The 26,003-nt window shown below is 45.4% G+C and overlaps 2 protein-coding genes across 5 annotated transcripts in view; one reads left to right on the top strand and one right to left on the bottom strand.

Moving 5' to 3' along the window:
- The window catches only part of LOC144477146 (uncharacterized), a 330,738-nt gene that overhangs the window by 113,355 nt on the left and 191,380 nt on the right, over positions 1–26,003 (top strand). The window lies entirely within an intron of this gene.
- The window catches only part of LOC144476834 (uncharacterized), an 86,126-nt gene that overhangs the window by 57,150 nt on the left and 2,973 nt on the right, over positions 1–26,003 (bottom strand). The gene's annotated exons all lie outside the window — the stretch shown is intronic.

Raw genomic sequence — 26,003 nt, 5'->3', positions numbered from 1 at the left:
ACGGACTCGACGCGCGATACGTTCGATTCGCGATTTCCACTGCGTAGCTGATAAGCGTAATTCTTTTGTAATGGTTGATGCGATGGTTAGTTTGAATAATTGTTGGAGATAATGTTTAGAGACGGGGGTGTGAGATGGTGTACTTATTTAGATGCTATTTTGTGAATTGTTTAAGGTGTTGTTGCGTTCATTATTTAGGTATGATTGTAAAATTTATTCAAGTACTATTGTCAAAATTATTTAGGTGCTACTGTATAATTTATATAAACTGAAAAAAGGCACATAAAAATGCAAATTATGGAAAACTATGAAACGCGAGAAATAGTTGACGCTATCTAGCGAGACGTCCTCATCTATCGCAAAGGTCCTCTTTTTTTTTCGCTCGACGCGATAAAGCGTTTTATCGCGGATCGAAGGCATTTCAAACATATTGCGCAATACCGAAGGCGCTTATCGACGCGAAATGCAAATATAGCACGGCAGCGCGCGGCGGGACACCGTTAGGGCCCGGGAAAAACGTCTGTCGTCTAATTAAGATAAATGGTTTTGTCGAAACCGTTCCACTTCGAGCAGTCCCGCGCCGGCGTTAATTTATAACCGGCGGCCCGCTGGAATTTGTCTCCATCAGATAGAAACCGCGCGCGCGCGCGGTTTTCTCGAGTAGTTTTTCCGTGACAGGGTAAAGCGTATTTTCTGGGAAAGGTCGCGGACGCGGAACCGTCGGTTTCTCACGACCGCGACACCGATAAAACATCGCCGAAGAAGCGGCAACTGAATATTGCTTCCCGTGGAATTCTATAAAGTAATTCTCGTTCCTACCCGCGTGTCCCTTTTTTCTCCTCTCTCTTCTATCTTTCGCACGCGATCCGCAGCGTTTGCCACGGGAAAAGCAATTTCCCGACAGCTTCCACCGTCGCGAGATGCGTTTTACGCCGTGCACTTTACTTGTGTTAGAGCGAGTATACCTAATATATTTATTCTTGACGAGTATACTCGTCCTAATATAAAACGTTAACCAATTCTTCGCGACAAGAATTCTCGCCCTAATACAAAACATTGCTATTTTTTCGAGTCGATTATTTTCGCTATGACACAGAATATTACGCGACGAGTATACTCGTCAGAACAAAATATCCTTCTTCATCTCTGACGAGTGTACTCTCTGTACTGCTATTTATCCGCAAATACGTCGCCTCGTAAAATATCGCCTTTAATTCGCGACGTATATACTCGTCGAGGACATCGAGCTGGTTAAAGGTACATACATTACAGGCCTCGTCGAAGAGCTCTTGTCCGGGCCGAAAAAAACACGTGTAACAAGACGATCTCCCGAGGTATATTCCCCGGCGCGGTAGAAAGCAAAGACGCCGACCGGTTTTCTGCCGAAACCGTATTCCCTGAAAATTCGAGCACGTCCGTGCCCAATCAAATATCGAGTTACCGGTAAAATCGCGCGTCGCCGCGATATCGAACGAAGACAGAAATCGTGAAAGCGAACGACATCTTTCCACACCGGGCTGAAACCGAGAGGACACGCTTTCACGAGCCGGCGTGTCACGGTTTCTTTCGTCTATCCGCGCGAACAATATTTGCCGTCGAGTAGCGATATCGATATAGTGATATCAAGATTAATAATTTTTGCTTTATATACATATTAAAAATTTGCACAAAAATTCTACTTGACATTATAATAGTATCAAGATTAATAATCGACTTATACATACACATTATAATCCTTATAATTAATAATAATTTAACTTACATATATATTATAATTTTACTGTAAATTCTATTGAAATAATGTCCTCACTTCCAAACGGTATAATATCGTCTGGCATTTGATGTAAAATGTTGCAAGCAGTAAATACTATCTCCGGACGAGAAAAGGGTTAAAAAAGACTTATCGGTTGTTCGATCAAGAGTTTCATCGGATCGTGATTTTAAGTCCTGTTTAATATTCCGATCCCCCAGGGGCGATCAAAGATGAAAGAGTTGTTGACAGGATATAAAGAGGAGCATTACTCAGCGTCGCTGGAATTCACTCGGCAGCGTTTTAAAACGATCTCGCTCACGACTAACAGTGGCATTTATTAATTCGAACAACTTTATTAGCGCTCCCATAGAGTTCTCTGGTTAATGTAAAATTTATCGCTTCAACGTTTTGCACTCGAACAAATTGAATAAACTTGGAGATATACCAGTAATAATTTGTAAGAGTTTGTAAAGCGATCTTGGATAGTAAAGGTAGAATTATTGTGCTATTAAATTATTTTAATCTCACGTGAAAGTAATATAAATGTAATATGATAATAATAATAGTTCGTTATTGGAAGAACAATTTATTCGATGCTAGACAAAAATTATTCTGTACTAGATAAAAATTATTCTATACTAGGCAATGAAAAATGATTAAATTATCTTATAAGAAACTATTTCTTCCAACATGAAATATTTATTACCTTTATCTTTATATTGCTTATATTTCAATATTAATTATGTTCATCCATATTTATGCTAAAACAGTATCGAGTGTAAAGGGTTAATGGACGACTGAAAAGAATATTGATCGAAGAGCGACCAGGTGAAGGAATAAACGCGAGTCGTTGATACCTGTCGCCGCGGGTCATCGGCGAATAAAACGTTCACGTTATTGGCCCCGGCGACGCCGGGTTCGACGCAAGGAGGTTAATGCGGACGTATAACGAGCATAAATTCGTCGCGCGAGGAAAAAGTTGTCCGTCAGACGAACGGAGAACGGGCCATATTAACGCGGGATCGCGCGAATTGCTTTTGAAAGCGGAGTACGCGATTAAATCGCGATCGGAGGCATCGCCTCGATGCAATAACCGTTTTCGTCCTGTTATCTATCCTCGGAAATATTTTCTTAATTGGCCGATGGATAATTTAGTGCTTCGCTAAAATAGCTAGGTTAAATAAAATTAAATAAACATGCAATTAACATATAAATATAATAAACACATCCATTAATTAAACTTGTTTGGATGACTAAAAGGGGAACGACACTTCTGTCAGATTTATTTATATTTTATATAACGAATATATTTAAGTCTGACAATTTTTATTTTGCTTAAAAATCTAATGTCTTGTTTTGCATAAAAGTCTTATTTTCAATAAAATCCCTGTGTTTGCAATAATATTTCATTAAGGGCCACCAAGTTCAGGCGTTCGATAATACATTACTCTCGCAATTATTTTTTACCCAAACGATTCAAACAATTTTTTCATCGAACAGTTCGACAGATGCTTTATCCAAGCAACGTTTCGTTCGCATAATTCGTCTGCGAGCTGACGCTTATCGCCGGGATCTCGATCGAGCCGGGAGCACCGCTTCGAAAGACGTCCAAGAGAAAATCGGTCCGTGGTAGGCCGTCGAAGAGGTCCATTGATCCCGATACTGTTTTAAAATAATACCATTTCGCAGAAACAAACCGAGCAAGCCGGGTCAATTAGCAGCGGCGACTCTGCCCCGGCATTTGCATACGATTGACACAGTTTTTGTTTCGCCGCGGACACATTGAAGGATCGTGCGTGCACCGGCTCGCGGTGTCAGCTGGTAGCGCAGGGCCCCCGGTTCGCAATCCGCGGAGAGAAAATCCAGCCGTTTCGTGTCCGCGACGGTGTCACTGTACTCGGAACGATCATTGGAATGTCCGCTTACGATATATATATACATATACGATTTAACGGTATATGTCTGTTACTTTCGCGGTGCCCGAAGTACGCACCGACGATAGGACGTTTCCTCGTAAAGAAGCGCGCTAATTAACTTCGGGTCCACCGCAGAATACGTCCGATTAAAAAGTTTCTCCTCGCCGCTATCTTCGCCGATGATTATTTCCAACGCTATCGTCCGCATAAACATTCGGCTTTATATGCACCACGTCGACGCGACTTCTCACCGCTTTTTTTCAGATTTTACCGTTCGCCGACACGATACTCGATTCTCGATCCATCTCGCGACGAGAACTCGACGCGGAGGGTCCTCGATGCGGACATTTATTCCGGTAATTCTTAATTATTCTACCTTGACGTTGATTGTGCGAATAAATCGTTCGATTCTATGTTGTTCGAATAATTTTTTATTATTCTGATTTTTCTCAGTGTTCGGGTTTATTGTTCAGCTTTTCTCAGCCGTTTTTTCTTCAATCGACGACCGAGGAAAAAGCTTGGCGTTCGGTTTCCAAAGGCGTGACAACAAGTCGAAATGGAACAAAGGCCTCGCGGTTTGCGAAATATCGATTTACATAAGTTCACACTCGGAGAGCGAGCGTGTGCTCGAAAGGAACGGGAAGCTGAATTTAAATCAAATTAGCATTCGCCGATAGGATCAATTAAGTGTATTCTACTTGTCGCCGGTGTGTTCCACCTACCGCTGCGACAGTGCCGCGATTCGAATCGGCACTGTCTCATTTATAACCGGCGTCAAAGGGGCCCCAACGGCGAGGTAAATTACTAGGACAGTCTCCGCCGGCGATCGTTTCTTTGATTAACGAATCCGTTTTCGCGCTGAAACGCGCCACCGTTTCCCTCAAAGGCAAACCTGTTCCCGTGCACGCGCGGCCTGGACGATTTCTTTCGATTTTTCGAAGTCGCCAAGTCGGGTGCGGAATTTCTGCGACCGCGCGCGGTTCGAAAGCGTTTTAAACACCTGTGCGAAGGTAGTCGGCGATGATCGAAGGCTTCGATAAAGAGCTACGAAGCTTCTCGAATCCGAGGAAAGACGGGCAGCTTTTCTACGATAATCTAAACACCTTAAAAAAGTTCTCTATCAACGTCCGAGATCTCCGTGCAAGCCAGACTTTCGGCAGCCCGGGGTTATCTCTTGGAGAGCCCGGCAGAGATTTCCAGTAACCTCGGCGGTCTCCTGGGATCCCGGAAGAACTTCGCAGACCTTTAAAAGTCCTCCCCGGAGCTACCCCGATTCAAATCCCCCGCTGATCCCTGGGTAAGCAGTGGTTAAGCCTTGATTCTAAACCGGGCACGCTTGCTTGCTAAACTTCGACTATCGTTTGGATCACGTTGCGTTATTAATATAATAAGGGTTGAAAACTAGCAATCGAGAGAGAGTAGTGCTTTGTTTAAGAATTTTGTTATTTTTACTGTATTTTAAACAATAGCTTCTATTCACGTCTATTTCAAATTAGAAATTCAATATTGAGATACTAATTAAATTATGATATTAATATTGAAATATTAATAACTATATACTACCCGCGTGTCGTCAAGAGGAGCGACAGAAAAAAAATCATTTCTTCTGCAGAAGTATGATGCGCCGAGGGAACTGGTTTCTACCTCCTACTTTGAAGTTGCTTGCAAAGTAACTGTAATTATTCGAAAGCTATCGCTTTCTCCAAAAGATCTTCGCCGAAGTTAGCCAGATCTCAAGAGATAACTCGCGGAGGTTAGTTACCTTCATTAATAATTGAAGCGAAGAGCAATTTACCGAAACGCCGTCTGTTGCGAAGTCGCGCGTCAATAATTCTTGTTCTTCATTGAAGTGAACGTTCGCCGTGAGGTAACACAGGACAATGCGATATTTTATTTTAATAGACTTCGGAATGTTCGTATTTGTTTTGTCAGACGAGAAAAGTGAAAGTCTCCATTTTTCTTTATGGAAATCGGGGTTTTTAAGAATGAATTTGTCGATGCAGAAGATGTGAATTTTATACGTATATTATCACTGTAGTATACTTGTACTGTACCTAGATTGGGTATGTTATAGTTATGCTATACCTATACACTAGGGTGTATAACCCTAACCCCATAATCTAAGTCCAAACGATTAAATAACATTCGTAAATTCCAGCCCCTAAATATCGCCTCAAATTCACCCCTAATTAGCATAACAGAATCCAAAATCAAAAACAGTGTCATTTTTCGCACGGTCCTACCAGAATCAGGATGCACGGAAATGCATCGCGGCAGCGGAAACCAGACAGCCGGTCGAACCGAAGTGGCTTCCACGGCAGGAAGCTCGAAGCATCGCCGAACGTAAATTCACGCAGCCTCGTAATCGTCGTACGATAACGCTCTCTCGCGCGTTAGTCGTTCCCTCTCTCTCTCTCTCTCTCCTCTCCTCTTTGCTATCTGGAGAGGCTCTCGCGTTCTCTATAAAGAGATAAATCCTTGGTCGCGCAGACGCTCGCACACGGTTGGTTCGAAGAAAAGCCACGAGGATACGGTTTCAGGATTTACGGCCGCCCGGTTAGGAGAGAACCCCGCGCCGCGCTCACCCGGCAATTATTCAGAATTTTCATCTCTCATCTCGGGACTCGCGCGAATTCCCGAAGAACTCGGGGATTCCTCGCCGAGGCTGATTTGTTCTCATCGCGAGGATAGGTTCGAGGGGAACTTCGGCGCAGTAAATTTCGATTTTAGCGATAATACGTTGCCGGGATATTGCCTGGACAATCGAGCGGCTTGGAATAAGCGGAGAATTTTTCAAGGGGTGGATTGGTGAGTGAGGTAACAGGTGGGTAGTACCTTGGGGTAGGTGAGTCGGTGACGAGTGGTTGATGTTTTTTGCTGGAAACTAGATGTAATTTAAATGTAACTTTGGAGTAATTTTTCTGTGATATAAATGTACCTTTGAGATTATTTTAATGTAGTATAAATATAATTTTGGCGTAATTTTTATGTCGCATAAATATACCTTTGACCTAAAATTTTGACGTGATACGAATACAATTTTGACATAATCTCGTTGCGATATAAATATAATTTCAACATAACTTCGATATAATATAAATATAACTTTAATATAATATAGATACAACTTTGGCATAACTTTGATGTAATATAAAAATGACGCTCAAATGTACCTGAAAAAGTTGTTCGACTCTCCCGGCCACAAATCCAGTAAAATTCGGCTCCGCCGATTCCAAGGCTTACTCGCATCATCTCTGAGCTTGCATAATGGCCCTCGGCTTAGCGTCGATAAAACCATGTTGCGTGTAACACGTGTTCCACGTGGAACACGTGTGCTTCGTACGATTCGTAGGGCCTGTCAGCTCCGAAAACAGAGCCGTTGCTCAACTTAATATTCCACGTTCGCCGGCGCGAGAACAATACATCAAACGATCCCCCCCGTGTACCGTACGACGAGAGAACATCTCTAAGAGACGCGGAGTGGAACGCGACGGAAAAATCTGTTCGATAAGGAGAAGGATATGTTCACCGACACGCGTGGGCGGAGGCGCGGTCGTCGTACGTTTCACCTATGATCATCGGCCACGGGTTTCCTCGATCCGTAGAGGAACGACGGTGGTCCGGGGCCGAGCCCAGTCACCGAAATTTATCGAACAGAATTTCCCCGGCGCGTATAAAACATCCTCGAACGCCGGATAACGCACGCCGCCTGGACATTATCGATGCGTGAGAGAGAGAGAGAGAGGGAGAGAGAGCCGGAGAGCCTCGTGGGTGAGCTCCCACGCGTCCCCTAGACCCATTTGAATATTTATCCGGACCGGGATCGCCGCGATCACTGACAGGGAACTCTCGAAAGTGGGGCGTACGTGTCGGAGAACGTACGATCCTTGATCCAGCTGATTTTGAATATGCTTCCTGGGTATTCTTCACTTTTCTTCATTTCTCTCTCTTTTATGGTTTTTCTGAATTTTTATTCTTTCTCGATGTATAATTTCTTTATTTTCCTTGACCTTTCTTCCTTCTCTATTTTCCTTGACCTTTCTTCCTTCTTGATTTTTCTTGGTGATTTTTCTTGACTTCTCTTCCCTCTGGATTATTTCTTCTTGACTTAAAAAGAAACACCCTCAACGTAAACGCATTTAATTCGCGCAGAAGAGAGACCAACCATTTATTTATTTTCCGAAATAGAACCGGTCGCCCCGACGAAGTGTTCCTCGGTAAAAGGATCCTAGGCCAAGCATTAAGTTGATCCGCGTCCGTGATCCACGGAGCAGGAAGGATCCCGGCCGCGGAAATTGACGGAGACGTATAGTCACGAGGACTATCGCCGGCGAAGAGGGAAGACGAGACGAGACGAGACGAGACGAGACACGGCCCCGGCAGGGCACGAAGAAGAGAGGCGGCTGCATATGCAAGCGTGCAGCTGCCACGGGAGAGCTCGGGACTCGCGGCGGGGATCATTACGCGTCATTACAGAGTTACACGCTCGAATGGCCGACGTTACAAATTACAGAGAGTCGGACAACCTGCTCGTGCTCGACCGGATGCCAAGGCCCCGAATCGCGGCCGATCCTCTCCGGTCTGTCTCTCTCTCCCTCTCTCTCTCTCTCTCTGTGCCCAGCTGCGGCCTCTCCGAACCATTGTGCTATCTCGATACTATTCGCGAAGCGTCGTCCCTCGCGCTCTAACCCCCGCTGACAGCCAGCGCTGATACGTTTACGTTTTACGCGCGGTTTCTTTTCATAACCGCGTCCTGGTATCGAACAATGGAAACTGATCACTTGTCCGGCAGGCCGGGACTTTGCACAATGATCTCTACCGGCGAACACTTTCACGTGCTCTCTGCGGTCGTCGTCGGCTGAACGATATTTCTTCGCGATCGATTTTCTACGCCGCGTTCGCGTTTGTCCGCGCTTTGGAACGATGTTGCAGTTATTGCAGAGTAATGCGAGCTGATACGTTTGAATGTTGGGGAATGTTGGGGCACATGGTGGGGGAGAATCGGGAGGTATTTTGGTGCGAAAAGTCGTGGAGTATGCTGTTGGAAAATTTTCAGGTAGAATGTTGAGAAAGTTGCGGGGTTCAAAAACCGTAAGTTAAAAACGTTAAGTTGTAAAAAACGTTAGCCACGATATTAAAAATCGTCTACTTCAATGTTGAAAAATCACAAACTACACTCTTAAAAAATTGCAAGCCGCAATACTAAAAAATCACTTATCCCACTATCGAAACTCTTGAGCTCCAATATTAAAAAAAACTATCAAAAATCTCGAACTGCTCCATTAAAAAAATATTGTACCACAATACATAAAAATCCGAAAATTAACCATCTCCGTCCAAAATGAAAAGCAACGAATCTCCTATCCACGATTACAAAACGAAACACGCGACAGTTTAACGCAGCAGACTATCTCTAGAATTGAAACTTCCACTGTCGTCGTATAAACTGCTGGTTTTAGTGAGACGGTAATAAAGTTTACACGCCGCGATACACCGGCCGAAGATCAAAGTCGATCGAGCTGGTCTCCGGTGAAAAAGGAGCATACGGAGCATAGAGAGCGTACAGTGGTATCTCGGTAGCGGCGAAACACTTGTTCCTTGTCTACGCGGTATTTCGTTCTCGCGACTTTCGGTGGACGCGCGATTAATCAGAGCGCGCGATTTCATTCCGGCTCGAGGCCGAGAGAACAGGCGCGGCAAGGAAGGAAGGAAGGAAGGAGAGATGCGACGGCGGCGATCGCCGCGATATTTAATCTTGTTGGCGACGGGGACGGTCAAAAGACTGAGACGAATGCAACCCGTGGAGGAGAGAGAGACTCGCCGCCTAACCGCGAATTAATGGAAACGATAAAACGGCACGGCATACCGAATCTGTCGACGAGTCTCGGCTCGTACGTATCTCGTTTCGATATTAATCAACCGTGTATCCGTCGCGCGAAAATAGCGCGATTCTTATTGAAATGGAGCTGGGCTTTATTTGTAATTCAGGTAATTATGCGATGGAACGAACGATATTTTCGCGAATATTTCATTCAGATTGTTCGATACCTGTCACGGCGATTTATTCGAATGAATTAGCAGAGAGAATGAAGAATTCCTCGAATAAGTAGATGATTTATATTTATCTTAATAATTCTTCAATCTGTTTATTTATTATTCAAACAGATCGATGGAACTACGTAAAAATAGGCAGACAGAATTACTCGCGTTACAGTTTGAATAATTTTATAATCTAGAATAATGTGTTCGAGAAAAGAATTATTTTAATAAATAGAAATGACTTATTCTTATATATTATTTAAGGCTATTGCACTCTTAACTATATACTTATATAATTATAAAATTATCAATGGCAGTCGAATAAAATCTGATTAAAATAATACGCCGAATAAACTTTTTTTTACTTCACCGAATAAATTCTTTAAATAAAACAGTAACACGTGTAACATTATTCCGCTAAAATCTGCAGAACCACAGCGACCGTTTATGATCGATGCGGCACAAGATCGCGGAATCCGCAGCACCCGCGAGGCGACCGGTCGCGGCGGTGTAATCGCCGTCTGATGGATTTCATAATCCCCTAAGTAGCGGGTTCGTACATCGGTCGTAATAACACCGCCGGCGATCATTGAATGAAGACGCGACTATTAATAAACCCGGACAGGGTCTATTAATAAAGAAAACGGAAGATTAGACGTATCTCGGCGGCGCTCTGAAAGGCTATTTTGCACCGCGCGCTCGCGCACGCACGGAGTAGACTCTGTCAACAGCGCAATGACTCACACGCGCCGCCGGACCCAGCGAGCAGAAAGCTAACTCTCAACAACCCCCGTGGGATTCGTTGAAGTTACCAAGCCAGTGGGCACCGGGAGCCTATGATTCAGCTCGTAATTACATTCCGCGGTGTGGGCCGAGCCGAATCCGAAATAGACTTTCCGGAACACGGAAGAATGCGGCGGTCGGTCTCGAGAAGCGCCGCGGTAATTATAGGGCACCCCCATTTTCCGCGGAAATTTTTGCGTCACCGATCAACCCCCCTCCCCCATTCCCCCAGGTGCAAATAATAGTCGTTTGCATAGTAATAATTTATATGCCAAGGCGACGATGACTGGATTAATGTTTTATAAAGTGAAGATTGATTGAGTTATTAGTTCCTCGAATAGAATTATGGAGAATTAAATTACCCTTGTGGATAAGTTATGGGGGTGACTTAGGAGGCTCCTTCAAAGATTGGAAAAAATATAAGGCAAATATTTTATAAATTGAGAATTAATCGAGGCAACATTCTATCTTATCCGTAAGGGTAGTTTTGCAGGCTTCCTAAAATTTTGGAAAAAATATAAAACAATATATTAAATATAATCTTGACGTAACCTAGACAAATATTTCATAAATCGAGAATTGATCGAAGCAACCCTCTTAGGTAGGATTCAACGCTCCAACTAATCCAGAAAGGTAGCTACGAAGTAAATTAAATCTCACCCTTTTCCATTATAATTATCTCCTTCACCAATTCCCTAAAATTTCAAACAAACTATATCTTATTCGTTTCACCAAGTCGCATGTTACAGAACATTCTCCTCGTCGGCAGATCGACCGTTCCGTTCCCCCTTCGATTTGTCTTGCAATCGGGACCGCCCACCACGGTCGATCGTCGATACGTCTGCTCGCGTCGCGACGAGCCACGGTGCTCTCCTGCCTTGTATATTCCATTCTATCCGTCGCTTGACTTCGATCTCTGCACACCGTTCCGCGCCTGTTTCTTATTCATGGCGGAATTGAAAAGCGGTGGCAATGCAAACTTCGTGAACGCGCGCGCGACTTTCCTTGAAGAATGACGAGCCCCGGCACTGTGTCTTTATATTCTTTTACGGGCGAATTAACGCTCATCCACTGTCGCCGCGATCCTTTCTTTTCTGTCTATGATGAATTATTTATGGGGAAATGAGGGATTTTGTATTCGTTTCGCGCCGGCTGGCCTTATGGCGGCGCGGACTCGCGCGACTTATCCGCGATTCGAATCGCGAGCTTTGCGTCTGTTGGTTGCTAATGCTCGATTGGAATATTTATTGCCGCGGCTGGTGAAATTGTTTCTCGATTATTAGAAGTGTTGATTATTAGGAACGTTGATTATAGGATTGTTAATTTTATTGCCAAGATTGTTGTAAGATTGTTCAGGGTATTAGGAAGATTATCGTACGATTATTAATTTTATCGTGAATATTGTACGATTAATAACTCCATTGCAAAAATTATTGTACAATTATTAATTTTATTATGCTGAATATACGATTATTAATTTTATCCTAGAGCTTATATACCCCTTCCTCCTATTTCAAAATGGCGTCGCCCTCTCCGTCAAAGAAAATTGGTAGAATCCTGCCGAATCGTTCGCCAGTTTTACTGTGAAGAATGTCAAGAAGTAGGTCTCTCCTGCGAGCCGCGTGGAAGCGTAAAACAAGACAATGGAACGCGGAATATGGAAAACGGGAGTTTTTCATGTCTCGCCTCCCACGGTTTTCATCTCGCGATCCGTGATCCACGGCGCGCGCGGCTCGCAAAGGCGTGTTGCGGATTATATTTATAGCCAAGTTTCGCGTTTCTGAACCGGCTGTAAATTGTCGCGGAAATAGCAAAACTCGCGGCAACCCTCCCCTCCCCCCAATACCATCTTATTGTCGCGCAACCTGTGCCGATCCGCGAATTTCTCGCTACAGTCATCTCCGTCGAGAATAAAGAACAACCTCTTCTATTCGCGACAGCCGTTCCATAGAAACGTTTCTCTCCGCTTCCTTGTTTCCGATCACGCGGACCAAAAATCTTCGACGGCGTCTACGCGCGGTTGTAAATCATTTATGTCCGCGCGGCGATAAATTTACGCGCGAACGGAATGCAGTTCGAAACGCGATAAACTCGGCCTTTTCAGCGAATAAAATACAAATGGGCCGCTTGACTTTTCCGTCACACGATGCTGGCCTACGCGACACGGAGAAAACGACGAGGCGACGATCACCGGGCGTCGTTCATTTATTTCGCGTTTTGTTGACACGTCGATCGCGGAAACGCGCACTTTTACGGCTGCGTTTTATGCATTTATGCAAAACGTGAACGGGCGACGCGTAAAACTGTATACGACGCGCGCGAGGATGCGTTTAACATGTAACTGGAATTATTTATATCAGAGAGCTTTTTCTATTTTATTTTCTATTTTATCAGCTTATTTCTCAGTATTTTATTTTATATAGAGACACACAGTTTAATTGTAATATTAATTATTATATCAATTAACACAACGCAGATATTAAACTATAACATAATATTATATAATATGTCAAGTAATAAAACGATTTCAAATGCTCCAAAAAATTATTTTAACCAAATACGTTCATAAATAAAATACTGCGAATTGAAAAGAAATTTCGAAAATGAATGTCCCATTTCTATTATAATTTATTTCTTTATAGATCTATATAATAAAGGAGCCTTTAATTTCTATAGTGGTACGCTGAACATTGAACTCTGTAGTTATCCCGTAACCTCTACAGCGAGAGTGGAAGGTGCTAATGGCGGCATGATCCCCAGAAAGTGTGTCGCGGAAGAGAGATCGCTCGGCGATTGTTTATTAAAAAGCCGAGGACACGGTCATTGTTGTCACGACACGCGCGCCTCTTTAATTTCACCTTACCGTGAACGATTATTTACATAATCTGAAACGCGAGATACATACACAGAGCCGGCTATTCGTCTCGCTCGACCGCGTGACCCGCCATTGTAATTTCTATGATAGCAGAGAGTCGATATTTATAGCAAGCTAGCCGAGCATTAGCGCGGCCGGAATGCCGCGGCGCGCTTTTTCCGCGCGCGCTCGCGATCGCTCATTTGACGCAACACGCCGCGACGTTCTGCACTAGCGAAACGCGTTTGCACGGAAAACACGCTCTTAAAGAGAGAGAAAGAGAGAGAGACACGTGGACACTTTCGTTTTCGCGAGCCACAGTGTTTTAATACCTCGAGCTTCGTTTCTTCGGCGCCGAGACGCGATAAAGTGAATTATGGAGTTTGGAGAATTTTACGCGGCCTCGCGAACGTATCCCATCGCGCTCGATGCACAATCGTTCCGCGCATTTAGAAGAAAACGCCGGCGATTTTGCGTGCGCCACGTCTCGTCCCGTCCCGTCCCCCCTCCGGCGTATACATCATTACTTCTTTCGTCGGTGACGAATTGCCGTGACTAATCCAACCGCGTTATTCTCCCGTCCATTTGGCGTCGCCGTGTTTTGCACCGCGTCCATCTTTTTCGTTTCGACGCAATCGCATTCTTCCGTCGAGGTACTTTCGTTTCTTCACAAGAGCTTCATGTTATGAAATTATGTTTCACGGATGCGCCAGTGATACGCTATTGGTTCTCCTTTTTGTCGTAACGAAGGGTTCGTTTCGATTGGAGTCGCTGATTTATTATTCGTTTATTTGGACGCACGATTATCATTCATTTCTTGGCACGAATAATTTCGAGGATTTTTCAATTAAATACTGTTAAAAGCATTATGTCAAGGTAAATCAAATAAATAAAATAAAACGACAAAAGCGTTGCTTGTAGCTCGAGAGATACTTGGAGATATTTATATAATAAAATTCTGTTATTTAAAAAGATAGTCGCATGGACGACTAATATATCCAGTCTTTGTACCGAAAGGGTTAAAAGCCGGCGCCAGGGTGAATCCGTGGCTGAACGGTCGGACATGCGTGTACACTGTTGAACCATCGGCGGTAAAAGCGCGTAAAATGTAAAGCGACGTCGGCAAAGTGTGAAAAATGTAAAGCGACGCCGATAAAAGTGTGAAACGATCGAATCGCGAGAATTAGATGGCTAGATCGATTTTTCCTCCGGATCAAAGAGATCCGGCTGCTTCCCGGCGATTGTTCTCGCGGCGAGATCCGCGGGCGTAGCCGAGCGGCGTAGTCCACTTCTGTTCTACTCGAGCCACTTGTTCCGCGTCGGGTGCCTCTTTCTCGGCGCGCCGCGGAGACTTTTGACCCAGAACGGGGAGTAGCCGCGGAACATCTCGAGTACGAGGAAGCGGTAAATATAACAGCGTTTCAGCGGCGCGTGAACAGCGAGCAGCGGCGACGTCGGCGGCGAGTGACATCGGGCCTCTGCGACGGGGCAGAAATAGCTGGCGAAGCCGCGCGCAGGTGCCCTCCGTGGGAAGCGCTTCGTTTCGTTCGAGGGATGCGCCGCCCGTTCCCTAGGTACCCGGTTATCTTCTTGCTCTTTTCATGAAGTTTGTTCCCGTGGAACCCAACATTGCCTTCGAGTCGACGCCGGGGCAAGAATGGATCGGTATGCGAAACGGAAACGTCTCTTTAACCTCTTGCACCGTTGCTCCTTTCATGCCGCGACGATTATGCTTAGAAATAATTCAGAACAATTCGAGACAATTCGGTACAAGCATGGAACAATTTAAAAGAGTTCCTTGCATAAATAACTACAGTCTAACAATCGTCATCGCAGCGATCTAGAACTTGTCATCGTCCGTATCAATGGTTACTATCAATGGTCCCAGAGTAAACCGCGTGTAAAAAAAACCGCGTGGATCCTCAAGGAATTGGATCCACGAATCTGGTCGGCACGAGGAGGGTGTCGCGAACGGTCGATCGAGCCTGGACATAGATGGCCGCATACCGCAGACTTCCTGGTTTCCCGTAGGAATGCCGGGACACGGTTCTCGTTGTCCCCCTTCCCCGAGAGATTTGGTTTTCGCGCGTGCAGGACTTCCAGGTCGTTTCGTGCGCGGCCGACGGAGAGATCAAAGTCAGCCGTGCTAGATATTTCATGTTGAGCGTCTGAGCGGCTGCCAAGAGAGCTCCGAATCCGTCCGTCCCGAGGATTTGCGAGCGGAAGTGAGCGGCCGCGCCGCGAGGGTAGGAAAAAAAGGAGAACGGAAAGGAGAGCAGAGGAAGAGGAGAGCGAGCGAGCGCGCGCCGCACCGCCGCGTAAACAGAGCCGTCGCGTTGTTCGCGCTGCGCTTCCTAGACTGCGTCTTGTTGCAACCGGCTTGCGGCAGAGTACCGTTGACCCCGTCCATGTCAGGAAACTTTCATGAGAACCGCCATTCCAGACCCGCGGCCGCCCAGCGCCGACAACGCGTCGTTCATATGGAGCGGGGCTGGATTTTCAAACCAGCTGTTCTTCGACCCCAATCTTCTTTCTATTCCACGCTGTATCAACGCTCGAATTGCCGGATAAAAATATAACCGAGCGTGCGTTTTTCTAAAAAAAAAAAATGTCACCGAATTATTTTTCAATTTTGTTAACAGTACAGGGGTCATGTATGGAAATTTTCGACGAAATAGCGATGGCCAACAGTAGTTTTCTCTCTTAAGATACGATAAGATAATTGAAATTCTGACATAATTTTCGTATTAAAATATCTGATACCATCTCGTCGAGAGAATGGTTCTCCCAGAATCCAGGCCACGGTAGAAATTGGCTCGACAATGTTATCAAAACACGAGGGAAGAGAGTTCAGTGGGCCGCGTGCCGCCCACATACCCCGGATACCCTAATCTCGAGGGTAACAACGGGCAGACGGCACGAAATAATTGCCGTCTAATTAAGGAAGCTGCCGGTTCAGAGCCGCCAAGATCGGTTCGGGTAATTGGGGGATGCTGGCCTCTCGCAGGCTGCGATCACCGTCGTTCCGCGTTGCCCGGACAGCTCCGCACCGTCTGCGAAACTGCTCGACGCGTGGCCCTCTCCGCTCGGCTCGGCTCGGCTCGGCGTGTCCCCCGCGTCACGCATACTAAACTTAACCAATTACCGAAATCGCCGGCGCGGCTCCGCTCGCCGCGGTTCGCCAGCGACGGAGGAGTCGCGGCCGGTTACGCGGCTCGACAGCTGCGCGCACGCGGGAATCGCGGCCGAGATCTCTCGCTTGACCCCCTTCTTCCTCGTCCACGTCCTCGCAACCTCCCTCCAACCGACCTCTCGCATTCTCACGTGGGGAAAAGGGGTGAATCACAGCGGCCTCGGTGAAATTCTAAAAGCGCCCGTTTCCCGAAAGTCTATTACCAACCACTTAGAATCACTCGCGAGGCACGGGGCGACCCTTTAAAACGGTGTCGTGGCCACTGAACTCGCTATCGTTGTCACTCTGGATTTTTTTAGTTGCGATATCCTCGATGCCCGGTGGCTGCGTCCATCCTGACCCGATTCGGGGCGATATCGATATAATTTCAAATAAGTCGGAATAGCATTGAATACTTCAGAATAAGTCAGAATAGCATTGAATATTTCAGAACAATTTAGAATAATTCGGAATGAATAATTCAGAATAGTTCAGAATAATTCAAAATAGTTCAGAATAATTCAAAATGATTCAGAATAATTCAGAATAATTCAAAATAGTTCAGAATAATTCAGAATAGTTTAAAATAATTCAGAATAGGTTATGATAATCCAAAGAACTGGAAGAAATTTCAAAGAATTTTAAATAATCCGAAAGAATTCAAATGAATTCTAAAATAATTCGAAAGAATTCAAAATAATTCGAAAAATTCAAAAGAACTCAAAATAATTCGAAAGAATTCGAAAGAACTCAAAATAGTTCGAAAGAATTCAAAATAATTCGAAAAAATTCAAAAGAACTCAAATCGTGAGTTCAACGCTGCTAAACGTACTCGACAGCACTCTGTACTGCATTGGCATCCGTGTAACCGAAGTTAAGCATCCATCGCCGGGTGAAATCGCCGCGAATAATTCACGAGGGTTGTTGGCAACAGGAACTATTTCGGCCTGAGCGATGCCAACCCCTGCCCCGTGTCTCGTTTAGGCTCGTTAGCGAATGGAAGAAGCCCACTTTGACCGGTCGTCGGCGGTTCTTCCATCGTTTTTCCGCGGCTCTTCCTCCCGTTGCCACCGGCTCGCTATCGGAGCAGATTTACGACGGTTCGCCCGGATTTTATGCTCGTTCGAGAAGTGTTACTTTAATAAGGTGCTTCTAGCGCGGCTTGCCAATCTCGTTAAGGCTCTCCGGTTCCTCGAACGAGCTCTCGTTTTTCTACGAAGCTCGCGTCATCCTTCGGATTGCAATTATTTTTTCAGTTGCAACCCCTTCGCCTGCAACTTATTGCACGCGATTCTTTTTTCTATTGGCAGTTTGACTGTTCCATCGACCGAGAGTCAATTAAATATAAATAATTAAATTCTATAAGATTAAAATTGATGAAATTTGGTATTAAATTAAATTCGATTATTTTGTAAATGACTCTCGCATTTAAATTAAATTACATGAAATTTAAATTCATTAAATTGGATATTAAGTTGAAATCAATTACATTGCGAATGAAATTAAAATTAACCAGGCTGTGTATTCAATTTAAATTAATTAAATTTCGTACCGAAATAAAATAAAATTGAATAACGGTGGAAAAGGAACGATACATCTTTCACGTAGAAAATAGAATAATCCCTCCTTGCTCTATCGTATAATTACCACATAAATTTCACTTCGATTGCTAGATAATCTACTCCATCGTGCGAAATATTCATACCCTCGTTGAGCAAATGGTTAAAGCCGTCACGTTCCCCGGAAACCATCAACCAATAATCGTCGCTTCTGCACGGGACTCCTCGCGATCTCCGGGAATCTCAACCACTTCTAATCTCGCAGTTGAATCGCTCGTCCGTCGCCATAACTAACCCCGAATATCCGCGATCCGGCCATAGCGAGACGTCGCGCGTCCATCGTAAACCACTCGGCGACGTCTATAATTCTACATTGTCACTCGCGGGGAATCGCGCGCGCCCCGCCAATAAACCGCGGTAAGCGTTATTCCCGCGTGCGGGCAGTAAAACCAACGTAATTCGAAGAACAAGCCATTAAGACCGGTCCGCGGCAAATCACCCGAGGAACTTCTCGATTCACGTCGCGGCGACGGTTAAGCCCGACAGTTTCCGGCGAGGACCATTCGCTCGCGCGACTTTGAATCGCGCGCGCGAATTAGACGATTTTATCCGGCCGGTTTCACGGCCGAATTAATAGTAACCTGTCTTAGAGGGGGTTGGGCGAACGAGGCCGTAAAACGGGCAGCGCGGCTACCAGATAGCAATAAACGTGTAATATTTGCGTGGAACACGAGACACGTCGCCCGGCATTATCATTAAAGGCTGGCGACAGCTACACGAGCTCCTGGCAAGCCCTTCCGCGCCCCCGCGAACGCGTCGAACCCCGGCACCCGGCTACGGATAATATTAATCCGAGCGGGTGGGACGTTTTATGCTCATCGGGTTGTGTTTCATTTTAACCGTGGCTACGTGCGACCGTCCTATCAACGGCCCCCACGCCCTAAACCGCTCTATACGTACTCTATACGAAAACGACGCCGAGAGATAGCTGCGAAATATTGCCGACGCTTCTCAAGCACTTTTACTGGCTTGCGGGAGATCGACGCTTTCCTTGCTCGTCGTTTTAACGGGGCGAAGTTCACTACGGAGGATCTTAATGGTTTTAGGGGGTATTTAGTTCGTTTCAGTTTTTTTAATGGGGGTTAATCTGATTTAAAGCGGATGTAGATGATTGTGGAAAATATAGGAAGGGTGTTAATATTAGGAGCGAGTATATTAATGTATAAATCGATTTATGTAGAGTATGATATATGTAATTAGTAAGGATAAATTTCTGAAGAATATCATTGGTAGCAATAAATTTGTAAAGAATGAATTTGCGAAGAATATAATTAGTAGGAATAAATTTGTAAAGAATGAATTTCTAAGGAATATAATTGCTAAGAATAAATTTCTAAAGAAAGAAATTACTAAGAATAAATTCCTAAAGAATATAATCACTGAAACTAAATTTCCAAAGGCCACAATTACTAAAAATAAATTTCCAAAGGGCACAATTACTAAAAATAAATTTCCAAAGAAACTACGAAAACTGAAAACCTCTAAACACCGGAATCGCTAAAAATAGGTTCATAAATATCTAAAGAATTACAAGTACCTCGAAAAAATATCCTCGACCAAATGCAACAACTGAGAATAAAACAAGGAACCGGGCGAATAATAAATTCGCGAAGAGCGTAATAAAGAAGCGGGCCAAGACTAAACTTATAAAGAAACTACCCCCGGCGCGGGAATAATTTTCAGCGGAAGCCCCGGGACGAAAACGGCGCCTCGGGGTAGGCATGGAAAATCTTGTTGCAGCTCGCCCGAGATATTTACTGGCTGAAAAGATGGCGGCTCTGCGAAAGGGGGAGCGCGAATAATACAGTCCGCGCGATCTTCTCTTCCCCCCCCGGTTTACATTCACTCTTGGCGAAACGTTTGCTTCCATTTTTGCTTCCCTTTCTTTTTCTTCTGTTCGCCTTTTTTTGCGAGGAAGGTGGAAGGGAGAAGAAGGGATGAAGGAGGAAGGAGACAGCTGGCAGGATGGAAACTTCGTGACAGCGGATCCCGGCGGGATCCGCGAACTCGTTGAACACCTGCGATTTTATTTTCTCGTCGCACCTGATGGAAAGCCGTGTCCCGTAAAACTGCGGAATGGCGGAGGCACTATCGCGCGGATTTGTTGGCGGTGCCCGCGCAGCGGCAGCGGCAGCAGCAGCCCCGTGACAGGTTTCCCCCGATCTCTTCGGCTCTTTTATTTTCTCCGCTTTTACGGTATCTTCGAGGCGCGGACGGGATTTTGTATATCCCGAAGGATGTTGTTCTTTTCCTCGTTCCAGGCGAGGAAAGACATCGCTCTATTCCCTTCCTACACAATTTCTAATTAACACGTATTACGTGTCCAAAATTCAGGCTTATCATAAAAATTACTATAAAATTCACTATTCATCAAATTCATCGTAAAGATTTTTTCCGAGGGCCGAAGGACCGCGTCGCGGAGAAAGCGCCGCGCAATCGTCTTCCGAAACGCATTTCAGGACCGGCAGGTTACGATTTCGCAATGTTTAGACTGTCACGGAGAAATCAGGTCCACGGGCATAATTATTTACGACAGGATAATTCCAGCCGGCTAAACTTCCGTCAGGGTTTCTGTTAACAATGAGAGAGGCGGCGCGGGTCCGGTCCCTCATTAGCGGAAAGCTCGTGACAGCGGGCGCAAGTGGAAGCTGTGGTTCTTTCAGAAGGATATTGTGTTACATCACCCGCGGGACGTGGAGAGAGATCCCGAAGCTGCTAATGCACCGGCATCCGACACCGGTCAGCATTCGAGAAATATGCGTCGGGGGTGTACCGTTACCGGCTGCGGCGTCGCAGATTATGCAATGCAAAACGAACAGGGGAAAAGCGCTCCCCCCACTTCTATCTTTTCGCCTTTGTTAATTAAATCGCGTTCTATCGTGTTACCGATCGCGTTCGCCTAACAGTGCCCGCGGAATTAAATTGTTACATTAGCTATTTTTCTTTTATCGCGCGCGAACGTCTGCGACGCTGACCTTTGGTATTAAAGACCGGGGGAATTTAGGATCGCGATATCTTATTACCGACTTCCTCGTTGTTGCTGGAACGTGGAAGAACTCCGAATCGGATGATGTTACCGCTGCGGACTCGATTTATTAATCGAGAGATCCGTATTTGCCCACCTGCGACCGCGTCGCTCTCGCTTCTAGGATTTACCGAACGATCCCGAGGCATCCTGCTTCTTCGCCGGCTTCTCGTTTAAATCACTCGGAACGAGCGCGCCGCGTTACCGAATAAGATTCTACGGAAATATTATTCTCCGGTCGGAAGAGGTTTTAGTATTTATTACAGGTCGTTTGGTGGTTTCGATGGGCTTGAAAGTAGCTGTATAGTTTAATATTGTTTTAAGACACGATTTCTCTAATATGATTCTTCGAATGCGATTTTTAGATACAATTTTTTAAATGCTATAGTTGAAACGCGATCTTTTAAATACGATTATAAAATACTATTTTTAAAGTATGATTAATCGATCTTAAAATACTATATTTAAACCGCGAGCAATCGTGTATGATTTTAGAGTACCATTTTTAAGACACAATCAATCATATACAATTTTAAAATACAGTTCTTCAGAGACGATTTTTCATATACGATTTTAAAGTGCAGTTCTTGAACTGCTATTTTTAGAACACAATCGATCATCTGCTATCTTAAAATATCATTTTTGGAATACAATTCGTAAACAGCTATTTCGAAACCACAATTTTAAAATGTGATTTTAAAATGTGATTTTAAAACATGATTTTAAAACGTGATTTTAAAATGTGATTTTGGAACGCGATTTTTGCAACCTGATTTTGAAATACGATTTTTCGAACGCGGCCTCCGAATGCGAGCAGAGCGGTCGCAGAAAAGCGAAATAAAGCATTCGGAGAAGTCGCTACCGCCGCGGGGAAAAAAAGGAGCGCAACGTTTCCTCGTAGCTTCCGCGATAAAAAGAGAAGTCGACCGAGCGACGTGACGCGAAAAACGCGACGAAATCCGAAGGAGAGGGCGGCGCGGCCCTCCGGCTGCGCGAGGAGAACATCTCTCTCGTTCGGGTTCCCCGCGAAACTTAATTTGTCGGGTGGCCGAATGCGCGCTGCACCCGGGGTCCGCTCGTAAAAAATGCAACGGGAACACGCGCGCGTCTGGTCGGGCCGAAAATCATGCGCCGGAGGTAGTAGAACGGCCACCAAGAAGGCGAGTTATTTCGCACTCGGCGCGGATCCTCCTCCTCGCTGTAACTTAAACCCGCGAGGGCTGTCGCTCGTCGTCGCTCGTCGCGGACAAAATAAAAATATCTCCCGCGTGAAAATGCTTGCCAGATGCCGGCGCAGCTAGATACGGAAAAAATATCCGCTGATTCCAGATGAAACGCGACAGCTATTTTATAATGGCCCCGAATTATGCGAGACTCTTCTGCGGTTCTTGTTCCCGTTTTCTTTTTTCTCCGACGAGATATGTGTTTCATATTTGCTGGAGGATATTTTCCAACGATATACGAAGCGCTATTTTATTCAGAACTTTATATGTTATTGGTCAAATTTTATTTCATTATTTGCTACTGTTCTACTTTGGCTAAAAATAAAAGAGTTTCTTAACCGAACGACCAATTGTCACTGTTCACGATAAAAATACTGTCGCGCACGCGTCGAACTATTTTATTAAGTATTCCATTTTGTTGCTTAATTTTATCGTTTACTACTATTTTATTCCATCATTTAGTACCTATTTTATTTTATGATTCATTCTACTTCGTCTAAAAATAAATAAATAGCTGCAGAAAGGGTCCAAAAATGCTAATAAAATTCTCTACTATGTACCTGATCAATACCTGATCATAGCAACCAAATGTTCACAATAGTCTCGCGTCGCAGGGTTTCAGCGAACTCGTCGTAAAGCCGACAGAGCCGCGGAACTCGCTTAATGGAGCGTAAATATTTAACGAAGAAGCACGAGGTTCGTTTCGGGGCGCGCGTCTTCATCCTATTTCCCCGACGAAATAAAACGTCCCCGGCTCGCCGTTGCACCGAGGCAACGCCTCCCGTGCGTGGACCTCCGACCTTCTTGCACCTCGGAAGTGGTGTCCCTTCGTTCCACTGAACTTCGTTCCCCTCGCCTCTGACGGACGTAAAACCGTGGACCACTGCTCCTCTCGAACCGCGTAGGAAAATCGCGCGAGGATTCCTTCTACATTCGCGACTCCTCGCGTTTGATCAGCTAAACCCGGGCCAGATTAATATACGGCCAGAACACGGTCTTCTTTCGAGCTTCGAACCTCCGCCGAAATTACTTTCGACCCGCGAGAGACTGCCGTGTATCTTCAATCTTCTTTCCAAGCGGCGACTTCCCTCGCTGCCTCGCCGCACGAAACACGAAGTGAAACACTTGTTCTGCTGCCGGGGGTGAGCGCGCACGGCGATCTTCAGATCCTTTCCGGCTCATTCATATTAAAGGACCAACGTCGAGCAATTTCAGGGAAACCGGGGTGCGGGCTCTTTGATGAGTTTTTCTTGCCGGAACTAATGGAGTTTTCCTCGAGCTGTGCGGCGCGGTTAAAAGGCACGTATTTATTGTGGAGTTTCAGGGAATTTCTTCGTTGGGAAATTTTTGAGAAATATTTCGGTAATTATACTTTTTTTCCATGCTGTTCCAGATGCGAATTTTAGAAATTTTATCCTGGGAGAATTTAAGAACAATTTTCAATCGTTTTTCTGAAAAAGTACGCTCGAATAATAGCATCGTTGCAAAGTGTGAAGAAACGTCTAAATATTTCTCGCGAGCCGAGAAAAATTCTCGAGCCATAATAAACCACCGGTGACGACCTGACCGTTACAACGATACGTTAAAAACGCAATTAGAAAGTACCTACGGATTGCACAAGCTGCAATAACATCGCCGCTATAAAATATTTCCGAAACATTAAGAAAACCATCGCCTCGAACAACGCCGATTTCTCCCAATTTCTCTCTCGCGAGAATACTAACGCGCTGACGCCGAAACAGGTGTCCCATTAGAAAAGTACATGGTACAAATTTTCCCTCGAACAATAGCTAACCAACAATCACTTTCCCAGGCGGCTGTCGACGGCGTTCGTAACCTGGCATAAAATCGCCGGCGCCAAACTTCGCGCGCGAAGCGTTCTCGACGCGGTATAAATCTCCAAATGACTGCGCGGAAACTGCGTACAAGCACCGCGGCAGGTACGCGTCGATAACTATGACAGGTGGGAGCGTACTCGCGCGAGAATATATACGTGTATAATGTGTACCACCCGGGAACACTGGGAACACGAAGCGGCATTTTCGCGGAGAGCCGTTTCCATTTTCTGTTTCGATTCGACCGCTTCTCGGATGTCGGCCGCGCGTTTTTTAAACCGCGGTCATTTATTCCGCGCTCGCGAACAGAATCCAGGATGTATATTGTCCGCGTACCTGTTCACGTAATAACGCGGAGGCCCTCGAAACCCGTGTGTCGGAACACGCGGCGTTCGCGTTGCGTCACGATCTCGGCCGCCGGGAATTACGGAAACGTTGAAACGTATCCCAGAGACGCGGAGGGGCGAAACACCGAGAGGAACTTTGTTTCCCTTGGCAAGTTGCGTGTCAGTTGTTTGCCACGGTCGACACGATTCCCGTGTACCTGTCAATGAGCGCTGTTTCGCCTTGCCTGTGGAACTATCCCCGACACCGTCGAGGGGATCGGAATATTTTCGTAGGTGCGTTCAACCGTTCCGAATACTCGCGGAACATGGACGGAGATTTTGCCGACGACGTTCGCGCGCGCAGGTACACGACGTCTGAGAAACTCTCTGGAGTCTTAGGCGAAACTAGGATCCGATGTTGCCGGGAATTTGTTGTTGTTTCCTACGACGGGTTCGATTACATTGTCGTGCAGCTTCGCGATTTGATTACGTAGTCGGTTGACGTCGTTGCATGGTGTTTCGATCGTGCTGTGTATCCAGCCGCGTGATACCTGATTTTATGATCGTTTGTTGGTTATTCCAATCGGGAGTTTAATTGTGCGACGAGATTGCTGTGCCTATGTAATTCCGGTGCGGTGAGATTGCAGTGCGACGTAGTTGGAGTATGATGTAGTTGAAGTACGATGTAATTGTGATATGGGCGATGTAATTGTAGTATGTATGGTTTAATTGTAATATGTACAATGTAATTGTAACACCCAGAAAGTAATTATAATATATAAATTGCAATTAAATTATAATGTAAATCGTATAAAACTAAAACAGCTATAAAACACTGAAAAATCACATTCAAGTGAGACAAAAAGCTCCTCCAAACCTCCCACCAAAATACCCTAAGAATCAACAATCTCCTCGTTACCCACCCCTTAAAGATCCCACCATAGAAGCTCCGTGCTTACACGGTGAGCATTTGCAAGCCCGCAGAGCTTCGTTACACGGGCCAACGTCAAACAGAAGGCATGATTGAAATAGTTCCAGGATCAAACCTGAAATTCCATGTTCCCTGAATTCGTCTAACAGCAAACCGTCTCGCCGACGCATACTGCATTCCCCATAAGTGCAGAGCCGCCTTCCAGAAAACGCAGGGGGTTTCCTGAAAGCCGTAAAGTTGACAAACTTGGCGTTCTTTCCGGCGGGGCGGGCTTATTAAATCGGGATCGAAAGACGTAGTCGCAGTCACAAAGGGGCGACGCCGAGCCGAGAAACAGCCCTCCCTCTCGCGGAGACGCAGACAGCCGCGCTGTTCCTTGCCGCTAATGCACGTTTTGTTGCGCGATGCTGCATACTGTAAACGTCGCCTAGGTTTCCTCCGAGACGCGGGGGCTACCGGGTGGAACGCTTTGCTGAGCGCCGAATGGATCGCGTGATAAAACGGCGCGCATTAAAACGCCCTCCGCT

Source organism: Augochlora pura, chromosome 11 (genome assembly GCF_028453695.1).
Source record: "Augochlora pura isolate Apur16 chromosome 11, APUR_v2.2.1, whole genome shotgun sequence".
Lineage (NCBI taxonomy): Eukaryota > Metazoa > Arthropoda > Insecta > Hymenoptera > Halictidae > Augochlora > Augochlora pura.
This window is presented reverse-complemented; position numbering and strand designations above follow the sequence as displayed.